The sequence below is a fragment of the Prunus avium genome, chromosome 3 (assembly GCF_965620075.1).
Source record: "Prunus avium chromosome 3, drPruAviu1.hap1.1, whole genome shotgun sequence".
In the NCBI taxonomy this organism is placed as follows: Eukaryota; Viridiplantae; Streptophyta; class Magnoliopsida; order Rosales; family Rosaceae; genus Prunus; species Prunus avium.
The window spans coordinates 12,573,241-12,587,248 of NC_142286.1; the positions used below are offsets into that span (position 1 = coordinate 12,573,241).

The window sequence follows — 14,008 nt, forward strand, 5'->3', positions numbered from 1 at the left end:
AATTGACTTGGGCAGATTGTAAGAAGGAGGAACGGATCATTCATTCAGAATTTGGCAAAGATTTTGAGAGCTAGAGAGAGCTAGAAGGAGGAGAGCAAGGAGCAACCAAGGAGGGGGGAGAATGGCATAACAATTGGAGAGAACCTTGGGGAGCCTTGAGGCAAGGATCCAAGGGGTTGAAGATGCAATTCTCTTTCCCCTCTTTGTTCTTAGTTTCGTTCATTTTATTTGTTTATTGTATTTTCTTAGTTTCAATGTAACTTCTTAATTTTCTAGGGCTTTGGTTGAAGCCCTAAACATGATTACTCCATTGTTTTGATGCTTTGAGTTTATGAAATTTTAGATGTTGTTGATGGATCCCTTTCACTAATTGAATCCTATGATATGTGTTGCTTCCTTTGACTGGTCACCTTAGGTTGTATGCATGTAGCTAAAGTTGAGAAGTTGTGTAAGATACCCAATAACATAATTTCTAATTAGCAACAAATGATAGAACTTGTAGGAAAAGTGAACATCATGTGAATTGGTTTCTTGACAACAATTGATGAATTCCTCTTCACTAAAATAATCTATCATTGATGTATGTTTTTCCTTGGTTGGCTATCTTTGAAAGCATGCTTCTTGAGATTGTTGGGATTATGTGTATCTTCATATTGTCCTAAGCAATAAATGGATGAAGTAAGAATCATCCATGTGAATTGGTTTCTTGAATACCTAATGTAAACATCATGCTTTAGGGTTTTTGTGATGTTCATATTCTCTTTGAACTTAATGGGTTTTTCTTGTAATTGAATCGAAGTACGAACCATACCTAGATTTGGTTATAGGGAAGGCACAAGTATTGTAGCACGAACCCTGCACTCTACGTATATTAAAGAGAATCAATGCGTCTTGAGCCACTAATCCCGGTCTTGATTGCGAACATCTTCATCAATATGTTTAGAGTTCATCACTTGAGTATTCATGAACATTGGTAGAATTGTTTAGGGTGGATTCCAAAACCCTAGTGTTTGTTACATTTTAATTTCACACTTTGATAATTCATCTCTGCCTTTCACATTTAAATTTAAGGTTCATTTACTTTCATGCATTAGAAATAGGTCACTCAAATCAACAAACCCCTCCCCCCCGCCCCCCCAAAAATTGTATTTGTGTGTTTAAATTTACATTGTTTGAAACGTGGTGTGTTTTTGTCATCGTTTTTTGTCTGTTTTTGTACTTGGTTTTGGATTTTGATCCGTGTTGTATTCTTCATTTTTGTGTGCTGAATCCAACCATATAAAGAACGTGAAAGTTGGACAAATGGTTGGAAAGTTATAGGCTAAACACTGAACAGAGGTCGAAGCTGAAAAACAGAGAAACGAATTTGTCCAAATGGTGATAAAAGGGTGATAGAAAGTGCTGTTTGTATTTTTCTTTGGTTTCTTGTGTTGTTTCATTTCTCTTACTTTTCTTTGCTCATTTTTAGTTTCCATTCTGAATTTGTGCATGTGTGGTGTGTTAAATTAGTGTTCCTTACGTGCTCAAATTAGAACTCATAGGAAGCCGTTAGTTCCTCGTGGGATCCACTGGCGGATCTAGGAATTTTTCAGGGAAGGGGCAATGTTTAACAGACTAATTGATCATTGTTTATATAGTATATAAATTCATGTCAGTTAAACAATTACTCTACCAAAATTCATATCAAATCGTCAATTAATATAATCAAAATCAAGATCAATTAATCCAAAAAAAATGCATATCAAATTATCAATTAAACAAACAATCATAACTGATTCTTCCTTGAGTTATTCGCGTAGTCACTTTATTCTCGAGTTTGCTATTGATCATACGATTATAGAGGGAGCCAAATAAGAAAAGAAAAAAAAATTAATTTAATTTAACAGAAATTTTTTATAAAAAAAACGAGAAGAAGAAAAAAGAAACGAGTAGTCAACAGCATATTGATCAACCACTTAGCCAACATCATATTGATTTTGGTTAGAGAATATATAATATAAAAGACTTTCAACAGAAGTCAAACTAAAACCAAGAAGCCTGGTTTAGTTTCTTCGTTGTGCACGTTTCCTTTTTTTTATTTTTTATTTCAGCCTTGTCCAAAACGCTCGTTTTGGCCAGGAAATTTTAAAAACAAACAGGCGCAGCCTGCTGCACAGCGCTGTGCAATAAACAAAAAGCCTCTTTGAGGCAATACATCAAGCACATGGTGGACGCACCAGCGGAGCTGCGGAGGGGCATATTTCTTCATCTACAATGGCTTTTCCGGCGAGGGGAGGTGCAGCTGCACCTCCTTGCGCCTCTGTAGATCCGCCACTGGTGGGATCGACCCCGTACTTACATAATCTATACCTCAATAGATTCGTGCACTTGCGGGTATTTTTAATTGGTTGTTTGCACATAAATTTGTGTCGATTAGAAAATACAATAATTTTTGGCGCCGTTGCCAGGAAACTGGCACGGCTGCTTATCTGTTTTGTTTGAGTATGTTTGGAGTACATAGTTCATATTTTCGTTTTTTGTTTGTTGTTTCTGTTTTTTTTCTCTTACTTTTTTTTTGTTTCTTTTTTTTTTTTCTCTTATTTTGATTGCTGTTTCTTTTTTCTCTCATTTTGTTTTTGTTTCTTTTTCTTACAGGCACGATTTGCATATGTCCCTTGCGGAGCTAGACATTTCCCAAGATTGCACACTCTGAACCTTGGCTTAAATGCTTATTTCATTTCATAACATGTGATTGCAAACATAAATTTGAAAATGCATACATAGATTTCTGAATCACATGTTTCTTTTCGCATTTTAAGCTACTTGAGGCATCACGCTAATTGCCTCTATTTGCTCTTACTTGTAGAATCTGCAGCAGCTCTACATGGTCCTCATTTCTCTTTTGCAGTGTGTCTACCTGCTGGTTGGCACAGTAGAGCCGCCTCTGCAAGTCCGCCACCTGAGCCTTCAAGGAGGCTACTTCCTCGGTTAGAGTTGCACACTCTCGCGTTCTTGCTAGTAGGCGCAAGCCCAGATTTGTGGCCGAGACCGCGTGGAGCATGGTTAAAGTGTGGGACTCTTCCACTGCCACCTTGTCAGACCTCTGTGCCACATGCAGATGATCTTCCGGTGTGAGTCTGCTGATAGTCATGCCTTCCGGCAGTACTACTATACACGACACTGCCTCAGAGAAGTTTGAGGCCAAGCCATGGTGATAAGAGGAATTTGGGAAGATAGGGTTTGGAGGAGCCCTTATCTGGGCATTCGGTGGTGCAAGTGATAACTCAAGGTTGAGGTCATCAATGAGCATAGCTGAGGATGCCATTGTTTTTGTTTCTGGATTATTTGATGGTTTTCCTTGAGTTTGCAGGAATAAATGCAGGGTATCATCAGCTTATCGAGGCGTGGTTTAAATAGACACCTGCTGATGAGGGATTTACGGTCCAGCTGTTTGCCCTTTTCTCTCGATCCCTTCGCTTCACGAGCAATTTGCCGTTCGCGTCCATTACAGGGGAGCATTTCTACTTTCACTTTACTTTTGTTTTCTTTTTCTCCCTGTTTTCTGGTGCATTGTGTTTTGCATTTCTTTTCCAGTTGTCGTCTTTCTTTCGTTTTAAGTTTGGGAAGTGTGTTTACTTTGTCTTTGTCTTTGTCTTTTGCATTTCTTTTCTTTTATTTCCGAGTGAAAAAAAAAAATACAAAGGAAGGGCAAAACAAACATGCACACCAATAATACATTAGAATCACTTTTTCACAGTGCTCGGTGTCTCGACCATAGGAGCTTTGAGTTTGGCCCTATGGCTGTCCTCTTCTGGGTTTTCACGCACAGCCTCTTGGGGCTCATCACTCGAGCTCCCAAAAATCGCACTCTTAGCTTGAGCGTAACTTCTCTCGCGATCTAGTTGCTTACGTTTACCCGGTCGGTCAAGGTCCTCCAGCTGCTTTCTCATGTCCTGAGAGTAAAAACTTACCATCTTTGATAGGTTTTTATTCTCTTCCCGCAACCTTTCCAGCTGATGTCGATTAACCTCTACTATCCTTGCCATCCATTTTCAGGCTTTTTATAATACTATGACATTCCTCAACCAAACTCCGCTCCGCCGCCAACTGAAAAGGGCCAGCGGGAAGAGAATAAAAACCTATCAAAGATGATAAGTTTTTACTTTCAGGACATGAGAAAGCAGCTGGAGGACCTTGACCGACCGGGTAAATGCAAGCAACTAGATCGCGAGAGAAGTTACGCTCAATCTAAGAGTGCGATTTTTGGGAGCTCGAGTGATGAGCCCGAAGAGGCTGTGCGTGAAAACCCAGAAGAGGACAGCCATAGGGCCAAACTCAAAGCTCCTATGGTCGAGACACCGAGCACTGTGAAAAAGTGATTCTAATGTATTATTGGTGTGCATGTTTGTTTTGCCCTTCCTTTGTATTTTTTTTTTCACTCGGAAATAAAAGAAAAGAAAGTTGCAAAAGACAAAGACAAAGACAAAGTAAACACACTTCCCAAACTTAAAACGAAAGAAAGACGACAACTGGAAAAGAAATGCAAAACACAATGCACCAGAAAACAGGGAGAAAAAGAAAACAAAAGTAAAGTGAAAGTAGAAATGCTCCCCTGTAATGGACGCGAACGGCAAATTGCTCGTGAAGCGAAGGGATCGAGAGAAAAGGGCAAACAGCTGGACCGTAAATCCCTCATCAGCAGGTGTCTATTTAAACCACGCCTCGATAAGCTGATGATACCCTGCATTTATTCCTGCAAACTCAAGGAAAACCATCAAATAATCCAGAAACAAAAACAATGGCATCCTCAGCTATGCTCATTGATGACCTCAACCTTGAGTTATCACTTGCACCACCGAATGCCCAGATAAGGGCTCCTCCAAACCCTATCTTTCCAAATTCCTCTTATCACCATGGCTTGGCCTCAAACTTCTCTAAGGCAGTGTCGTGTATAGTAGTACTGCCGGAAGGCATGACTATCAGCAGACTCCCACCGGAAGATCATCTGCATGTGACACAGAGATCTGACAAGGTGGCAGTGGAAGAGTCCCACACTTTAACCATGCTCCACGCGGTCTCGGCCACAAATCTGGGCTTGCGCCTACTAGCAAGAACGCGAGAGTGTGCAACTCTAACCGAGGAAGTAGCCTCCTTGAAGGCTCAGGTGGCGGACTTGCAGAGGCGGCTCTACTGTGCCAACCAGCAGGTAGACACACTGCAAAAGAGAAATGAGGACCATGTAGAGTTGCTGCAGATTCTACAAGTAAGAGCAAATAGAGGCAATTAGCGTGATGCCTCAAGTAGCTTAAAATGCGAAAAGAAACATGTGATTCAGAAATCTATGTATGCATTTTCAAATTTATGTTTGCAATCACATGTTATGAAATGAAATAAGCATTTAAGCCAAGGTTCAGAGTGTGCAATCTTGGGAAATGTCTAGCTCCGCAAGGGACATATGCAAATCGTGCCTGTAAGAAAAAGAAACAAAAACAAAATGAGAGAAAAAAGAAACAGCAATCAAAATAAGAGGAAAAAAAAAAAAACAAACAAAAAAAAAGTAAGAGAAAAAAAACAGAAACAACAAACAAAAAACGAAAATATGAACTATGTACTCCAAACATACTCAAACAAAACAGAGAAGCAGCCGTGCCAGTTTCCTGGCAACGGCGCCAAAAATTGTTGTATTTTCTAATCGACACAAATTTATGTGCAAACAACCAATTAAAAATACCCGCAAGTGCATGAATCTATTGAGGTATAGATTATGTAAGTACGGGGTCGATCCTACGAGGAACTATCAGCTTCCTATGAGTTCTAATTTGAGCACGTAAAGAACACTAATTTAACACACCACACATGCACAAATTCAGAATGGAAACTAAAAATGAGCAAAGAAAAGTAAGAGAAATGAAACAACACAAGAAACCAAAGAAAAATACAAACAGCACTTTCTATCACCCTTTTATCACCATTTGGACAGATTCGTTTCTCTGTTTTTCAGCTTCGACCTCTGTTCAGTGTTTAGCCTATAACTTTCCAACCATTTGTCCAACTTTCACATTCTTTATATGGTTGGATTCAGCACACGAAAACGAAGAATACAACGCGGATCAAAATCCAAAACCAAGTACAAAAACAGACAAACAATGATGACAAAAACACACCACGTTTCAAACAATGTAAATTTAAACACACAAATACAATTTTTTGGGGGGGGGGGGGGGTTTGTTGATTTGAGTGACCTATTTCTAATGCATTAAAGTAAATGAACCTTAAATTTAAATGTGAAAGGCAGAGATGAATTATCAAAGTGTGAAATTAAAATGTAACAAACGCTAGGGTTTTGGAATCCACCCTAAACAATTCTACCAATGTTCATGAATACTCAAGTGATGAACTCTAAACATATTGATGAAGATGTTCGCAATCAAGACCGGGATTAGTGGCTCAAGACGCATTGATTCTCTCTAATATACGTAGAGTGCAGGGTTCATGCTACAATACTTGTGCCTTCCCTATAACCAAATCTAGGTATGGTTCGTACTTCGATTCAATTACAAGAAAAACCCATTAAGTTCAAAGAAAATATGAACATCACAAAAACCCTAAAGCATGATGTTTACATTAGGTATTCAAGAAACCAATTCACATGGATGATTCTTACTTCATCCATTTATTGCTTAGGACAATATGAAGATACACATAATCCCAACAATCTCAAGAAGCATGCTTTCAAAGATGGCCAACCAAGGAAAAACATACATCAAGGATAGATTATTTTAGTGAAGAGGAATTCATCAATTGTTGTCAAGAAACCAATTCACATGATGTTCACTTTTCCTACAAGTTCTATCATTTGTTGCTAATTAGAAATTATATTCTTGGGTATCTTACACAACTTCTCAACTTTAGCTACATGCATACAACCTAAGGTGATCAGTCAAAGGAAGCAACACATATCATAGGATTCAATTAGTGAAAGGGATCCATCAACAACATCTAAAATTTCATAAACTCAAAGCATCAAAACAATGGAGTAATCATGTTTAGGGCTTCAACCAAAGCCCTAGAAAATTAAGAAGTTACATTGAAACTAAGAAAATACAATAAACAAATAAAATGAACGAAACTAAGAACAAAGAGGGGAAAGAGAATTGCATCTTCAACCCCTTGAATCCTTGCCTCAAGGCTCCCCAAGGTTCTCTCCAATTGTTATGCCATTCTCCCCCCTCCTTGGTTGCTCCTTGCTCTCCTCCTTCTAGCTCTCTCTAGCTCTCAAAATCTTTGCTAAATTCTGAATGAATGATCCGTTCCTCCTTCTTACAATCTGCCCAAGTCAATTGCCTAAAGGAAGATGCCTTCTCTATGCTCTCATCTCTCTCCTCCTTTCATCATGGTACTTTTGACTTTGTTTCCTCCTTGTCTCCTTGCCATGATGAGTTTTTGTCTTCACAAAGATGCTCTTTGTCTCAGAAATTACACTCAATCAAAGTAATTTCTTGTTACCAAATAGTATGGTAACAAGAAGAATCAACATAACATTATGGAGGTAAAACTGGCCCAAGACAAATTTCCAGAGCTGTTGTAACATGTAAGATCGGTTGGATGGGCTATACTTGTCCAATTGAGCTCAAATTTGGATATGTTGTAGTTAACATCCATTGGAACAAGTGTCATGAAGATCTTCACCTCAGCCGAGCACCGGAGCATGCTGATCCAAGGCCAAATAGTTGACCTACGAAAATGAACAAAAACAGAATTTATAACCAATAATGCACTTTTAGCTCATTTTCATTCTAACCAAGTTAAAATCTATGAAAACACAAAAAGAAAGTAAAAAGCTATAAAATGTCAAGAACTAACTCAAAATAATGGGTGAATAACATGATAAATCATGTGTAAAAATGAACCCAACAGAGCCGTTGCAGGGGAACTGGCACAGTTGCTTATCTGTTTTGTTTGAGTATGTTTGGGGTACTTAATTTTATTTTCATTTATTGATTGTTGTTTCTTTTTTTTATTTTATCTTAATTTGTTTTTGTTTCTTTTTCTTACAGGCACGATTTGCATATGTCCCTTGCGGAGCTAGACATTTCCCTAGATTGCACACTCTGAACCTTGGCTCAAATGATTATTCATTTCATAACATGTGATTATAAACTTAAGTTTGAAAATGCATACATAGATTTCTGAATCACATGTTTCTTTTCGCATTCTGAACCACCTTAGGCATCTGCTAATTGCCTCTATTTGCTCTTGCTTGTAGAGCCTGCAATAACTCTACATGGTCTTCATTTCTCTTTTGCAGCATTTCTACATGCTGGTTGGCACAGTAGAGCCGCTTCTGCAAGTTTGCCACCTAAGCTTTCAAGGCAGCCACCTCCTCACTTAAAGCTGCACACTCCCGCGTTCTCGCTAGTAATCGCATGCCCAAATTTGTAGCCGAGACCACATGGAGCATAGTTAAAGTGTGGAACTCCTCTACTGCAACATTGTCAGACCTTTGTGCCACGTGCAAATGATTAGTCGGTGTGAGTTTACTGGCAGTCATGCCTCCCAGCAGTACTGCTCAGTTTGGCATTGCCCCAGCAAAGTTCGGTATTGCCTCAGCAAAGTTTGAGGCCGAGCCATGATGATAAGACGAGTTTGGGAAGACAGGGTTTGGAGGAGTCTTTATCTGGGCATTCAGTGGCGCGAGGGATAACTCAAGATTGAGATCATCGATATGAGTGGATGAGGTTGCCATTGTTTTTATTTATTATCTAATGATCTTATCTGACATTTCAGGAAGAAATGCAGGGTACTCCTCAATTCAACCATGAAGTGGTTTAAATAGACATCTGCTGATGAGGGATTTGCGGTCTAGCCATTTGCCCTTTTCTCTCGATCCCTCCGCTTCATGAGCAATTTGCTGTTTGCGTCCATTTAAAGGGGAGCATTTCTGCTTTCACTTTACTTTCTTTTCCTCCCTATTTTCTGGTGCATTGTGTTTCGCATGTCCCTTTCAGTTGTCATCTTTGTTTTATTTAAGTTTGGGAAGTGTGTTTTCTTTTTCTTTTTCTTTTTTTTTCTTTTGCAACTTTATTCTTTTATTTCAGAAACAAAATAACCACACACAAAAAAAAAAAAAAAAAAAACACACCAATAATGCAGTAGAATTCACTTTTCCTCGGTGCTCGGTGCCTCCACCATAGGAGCCTTTAGTTTGGCCCTCTGGATGTCCTCTCTAGGGTCTTCACGCACAGCCTCTTGGCACTCATCACTTGAGCTCCCAAAGATCGCAATCTTCGCTTCAGCACAACTTCTCTCGCGATCTAGTTGCTTGCGTTTCCCCGGTCGGTCTAGGGCCTCCAGCTATTTGCGCATGTCTCGAGAGTACACCTCTACCATCTTTGATAGGTTTTTATTCTCGTCCCGCAATACTTCCAGCTGATATCGATTCACCTCCACTATCCTTGCCCTCTCCCTTTTCAAGCTTTTTATAACACTTTGACACTCTTCAACCATACTTCACTCCGCCGCCAACTGACCTTTCAGCACCTCTACCTCATGGGACTTCGCAAGTAGGCGATGACCCAAACTTGCGACACATGCTGTACTCTGCACGCTTAGTGCCAGGGCATCACTCGTGACCCGGTTGTCATCCCTTGTCCCCAGCACACGTATATCTTTGGGAGTCACTAAATTTCTGCCAACTCCAATGGAAACATCGTTGTCCAGGAGTAATGAGTCATTTACTGTCACGGGCCCCCGTGCGGAGGCAAAGTAGGGCACCCATACTGGTGCCACTGCTTGGCCCTGTGTCTGAGTCGGTGAAGCTAGGTTGAGATCCAACGAAAATGGGTAGGAAGAGGCCATTAGATTTCTCACTTTCTTTTCATCTTTCTTTTCTCTTTTATGTGTTTCTGAGTTTGTGTTTTTCACTCTTTCTCTTTGCTTTATATAGACTTAGTTTCTACTAAACCCTAGCCGCTGCGCTTCTGAGTTTCGCGCACCCCCTACGGCTTATCTCCATCTATAGCCGCACCCGTTCCCTAACTCCTTTAATTGAAATCCCACCTTTCAACGCAGTCACAAAAGTCTTCACGCCTTTCCCTGGCTTGGGGGATGTGACAACGGCCTCTGCGCACCGACACGTCCCTCACCTCTTTTGTCAGTGACTTCCCAAGAACCGAGGCATCAGGGACCACGCTCTCCCTTTCAGAATTCGCACTCTCTGCGCTTCTGATCACGTTTCATTGAATTAAAAAAAAATAATAATAATAATAATAACAAACGTTTGGGCTTTCAATTGGTTAGGGCGTTCCAATGGGCTGGACTTCTTTGAAGTTTGGGTTTCAGTTGCGTAGGACTGTTTGTTAGGGTTTACTGTTTTGTTTTTGATTTTGCAACTGTGTTGTAGTTTTAATTCTTGTTTGTTCTTTTATTTAATTGCTTTAATCCCTTTCATTTCTTGTTTTAAAATTGCTGATGCCTAAATTTTCAACATTGAGGACAATGTTTCTTTCTAAGTTTGGGAAGGGGTAGCAAGTCATTTTTGTTTCACTTAATTTCTTGCTTTCTTTTATCTTGTTTTCTTTTCAGTTTTGAGTCATTTTGTTTTCAAGTCACTTTCCGAACACATATGATGAGATTGTGATGAATGTTTACATGACTTGATTGAAAATGTTTATAAATTAAAAAATAAATAAATAAAATAAAAATAAAATTTTATTTTGTTCACTAAATGGCATCGTTCTAGCATGATATGTTTGAAACCCTCTATGCACTTGCCAGTTGTTTCATAATTCTCCTGTTGAGGGACTTGCATGATCCAAAGATTGTATCAAGCATGAATTAGACTTGTATAACCATATAATGTGAGCTTTGAGCCTTGTGCTTCAATTCATGAGTGTTATACACATATTCTTATTTTCTTGTCATCCGAGTTGTTGTTTGATCTCATTATTCATTGAATTGGTTGAGCACTTAAAAGACATTCATTCTTGTGCAATTTGATTACATGACATTTGAGAAATGATATTAAGGCCTCTTTGAGCCATTTGCGCCTTTCAAGCTAACCGTATGCATGCTTAAGCATGATTTTCCATAGTAACCACTTTGAGCCTACATGTAAGCCTTTTCTTTCATTTAACCAATTACAATTCCTAGTTTTAGCCCGAAAAACAAGAATTTACCTTTCTAAGGAACTCATGAGCTCTGAATTGGATTTGTTTTTCATGCTAAGTTTGGGAAGGGATATTACATATTGGAAAAAGAAAAAAATAGAACTTCTCTCAAAAAGGGTGAACGAAAAGAGAAAAGTTGTGGTTAAGTGACATTGGATTCAAATTTTAACTCCAAGTTTCTTTATTAACCTCAAAAATAAATTGATGATTGTTCAAATGGAAGAAAGGAGTGTGAATCAAAATAAGTGGAGGTATAAGGCTTTGTGGTCTTTCTGATCACATTAAAAAAAATGAAAAAAGCTTAAGCGTGATGTTTCAAAGCCTTGTAATCAACTGTTATATGCTCTTACATTGTGAGTTCCTTGGACTTTGTTGTATCCATATCCTTCATTTCGTACTCACCTTACACCCTTAGCCCCATTACAACATATAGTAAAGACCTAAATTGATCCTAAATGTCATGTGGTTGAATTGCGCACATCTTTCAACTTTTAAGTGTTTGGCGCCCTTCTTGAGATCATAGTCATGCATGTTTTTCATCCTTCTATTGTGAGTTAAGTCCCTTATGGTTTAACTCTATTCTCATATTTATTATTGAGTGATGCATTGTAAACCGCTTCCGAGTGATTCATTTGTGAGAGGACAACTTTGGTGAGATTTGAAGTTACATTTGTACTTGGTATGATTTTCAAAGTTGTGTGAAAACTGAAATTGGAGAATGAGTTGAACTTGGCCATCACACTACTACACTTTGAGCATGTTGTGTTTTGAACTTTGCTGCCTTGTGAATGATGTCTAAACTGAGCTTTTCTTGTGATAACTTTTGAGTCGTTTGCATGAGTCGCTCTCTCTTTGGAAAGTGTTCGGAAAAATTTGTTTCGAGTCTTGTTTTAGTTTCTGTTTTGCTCGAGGACTAGCAAAAGATAAGTTTGGAAAGTTTGTTCGGTTCATTTTTACACATGATTTATGATGTTATTCACCTAATATTTTAAGTTAGTTCTTGACATTTTATAGCTTTTTACTTCCTTTTTGTGTTTTCATAGGTTTTACCTTGGTTAGAATGAAAATGAGCTAAAAATGCATTATTGGTTATAAATGATGTTTTTGTTCATTTTCGTAGGTCAACTTCTTGGCCTTGGATCAACATACTCCGGTGCTCGGATGAGGTGAAGATCTTCATGAAACTTGTTCCAATGGATGTTGACTACAACATATCCGAATTTGAGCTTCATTGATCAAGTATTGCCCAGCCAGCCTATCCAGCTGATCCAGCATGTTACCACAGCTTTGGAAATCTGTTTTGGACCAGTTTTACCTTCACTTGGTGTCATCTTACTTCTACTTGTTACGATGCCATTTGGTAACAAGTAGAAGTAAGATGACACCAAGTGAAGGTAAAACTGGTCCAAAACATATTTCCAAAGTTGTGGTAACATGCTGGATCAGCTGGATAGGCTGGCTTGGCAATACTTGCTCAATGAAGCTCAAATTCGGATATGTTGTAGTCAATATCCATTGGAACAAGTTTCATGAAGATCTTCACCTCATCCGAGCACCGGAGCATGTTGATCCAAGGCTAAGAAGTTGACATACGAAAATGAACAAAAACAGAATTTATAACCAATAATGCATTTTTAGCTCATTTTCATTCTGACAAAGGTAAAACCTATGAAAACACAAAAAGAAAGTAAAAAGCTATAAAATGTCAAGAACTAACTCAAAATATTATGTGAATAAAATGATAAATCATGTGTAAAAATGAACCGAACAGACGTTAGCAGCTGATTTTCAATATCTTTTTACTGTTGTGCCACGTGGCTTCTCCTGGAGCCTCCAATCAAAAAATCTTCCCAATCCAACAACTATCCAATTTTTAGCTTAAAAAATTGAAAAAAAAATGTCAAAAAATTCTAGAAATTTTTTCTATAAATACCTACCAATATTATTCATTTATCCAAAAAATTTATCCGAAAATGTTATCTAAATTTTTAGGTGAGTATTTTATAATAAATATTGACACGTGGTAATTGTAAATCTTATCCGAAAAGCTTATCAAAATTAATGGGTTAAGTATAAAAAAAAAAAATAGAAAAATGTAAAGTAAATAGTGTTTGCCCTTGCCCTTGCCCTTTGGGGTGGAACCAAAAAAGGTAAGGCTGCCACTATTCATGTGAATAGTGTCAAACCTTGCCTTACCTTTGCCTTGCCCTTGCCTTTTGAGGTAGAGGTTGCTCTTAGAGACCTTCTACTTTGGTAAAAAAAATTCAATCTTCCCTTAACATGCTTTAAATACCTATCTAATTCAATCCTAAGCACCGAATGAGACTTAGTCACATTATTCAGCTAGATCACCATAATGACGGTAAAGTAATATTGTCTTGATGGACCTAAAGGCCTATAAACAAGACAGCTTTGGGAGAAATTATAGAAATTACAATACGATGGATAACCAAATTTAATGTGGAGAAAAACTTTTTTGGGCCTTACGTCGATCTCAAGTTTTACTACTGTAAACATTTTCAGCACTTTTCGGACCAAAATGTACCTCAAGATCGTAACTGACCTTTGTCTGTGGATGTGTACTAGCTCCATCCCACTTTCATGGGTGTGTTCACTCCACTTTGTGAAACCCAATTAATCCGAAATACCCTACAAGTTTATTTATTTATTTATTTGTCATCTAAGACGTCGGAAACCTTAAAAAGCCCATGCCTTTACCTTGATTCAAAGAGGCTAAAATGAGGGGTTATAATGAGAGAGTCCTTAATAGTCGTCCGATTCAGTGTAGAGTTATTATTGAACTATTGGATTAAATCCCCTTATTGTTACCCCTTAACATAGCCCCTCGTTATAGAAACTCC

The 14,008-nt window shown here is 38.4% G+C and overlaps 1 pseudogene; it reads right to left on the reverse strand.

Annotated features, from left to right (window-relative positions):
- Nucleotides 1-9,138: 9,138 nt before the first annotated feature.
- On the reverse strand, nt 9,139-12,478 carry LOC148295653 (uncharacterized; annotated as a pseudogene).
- Between the last annotated feature and the right edge of the window lie 1,530 nt (nt 12,479-14,008).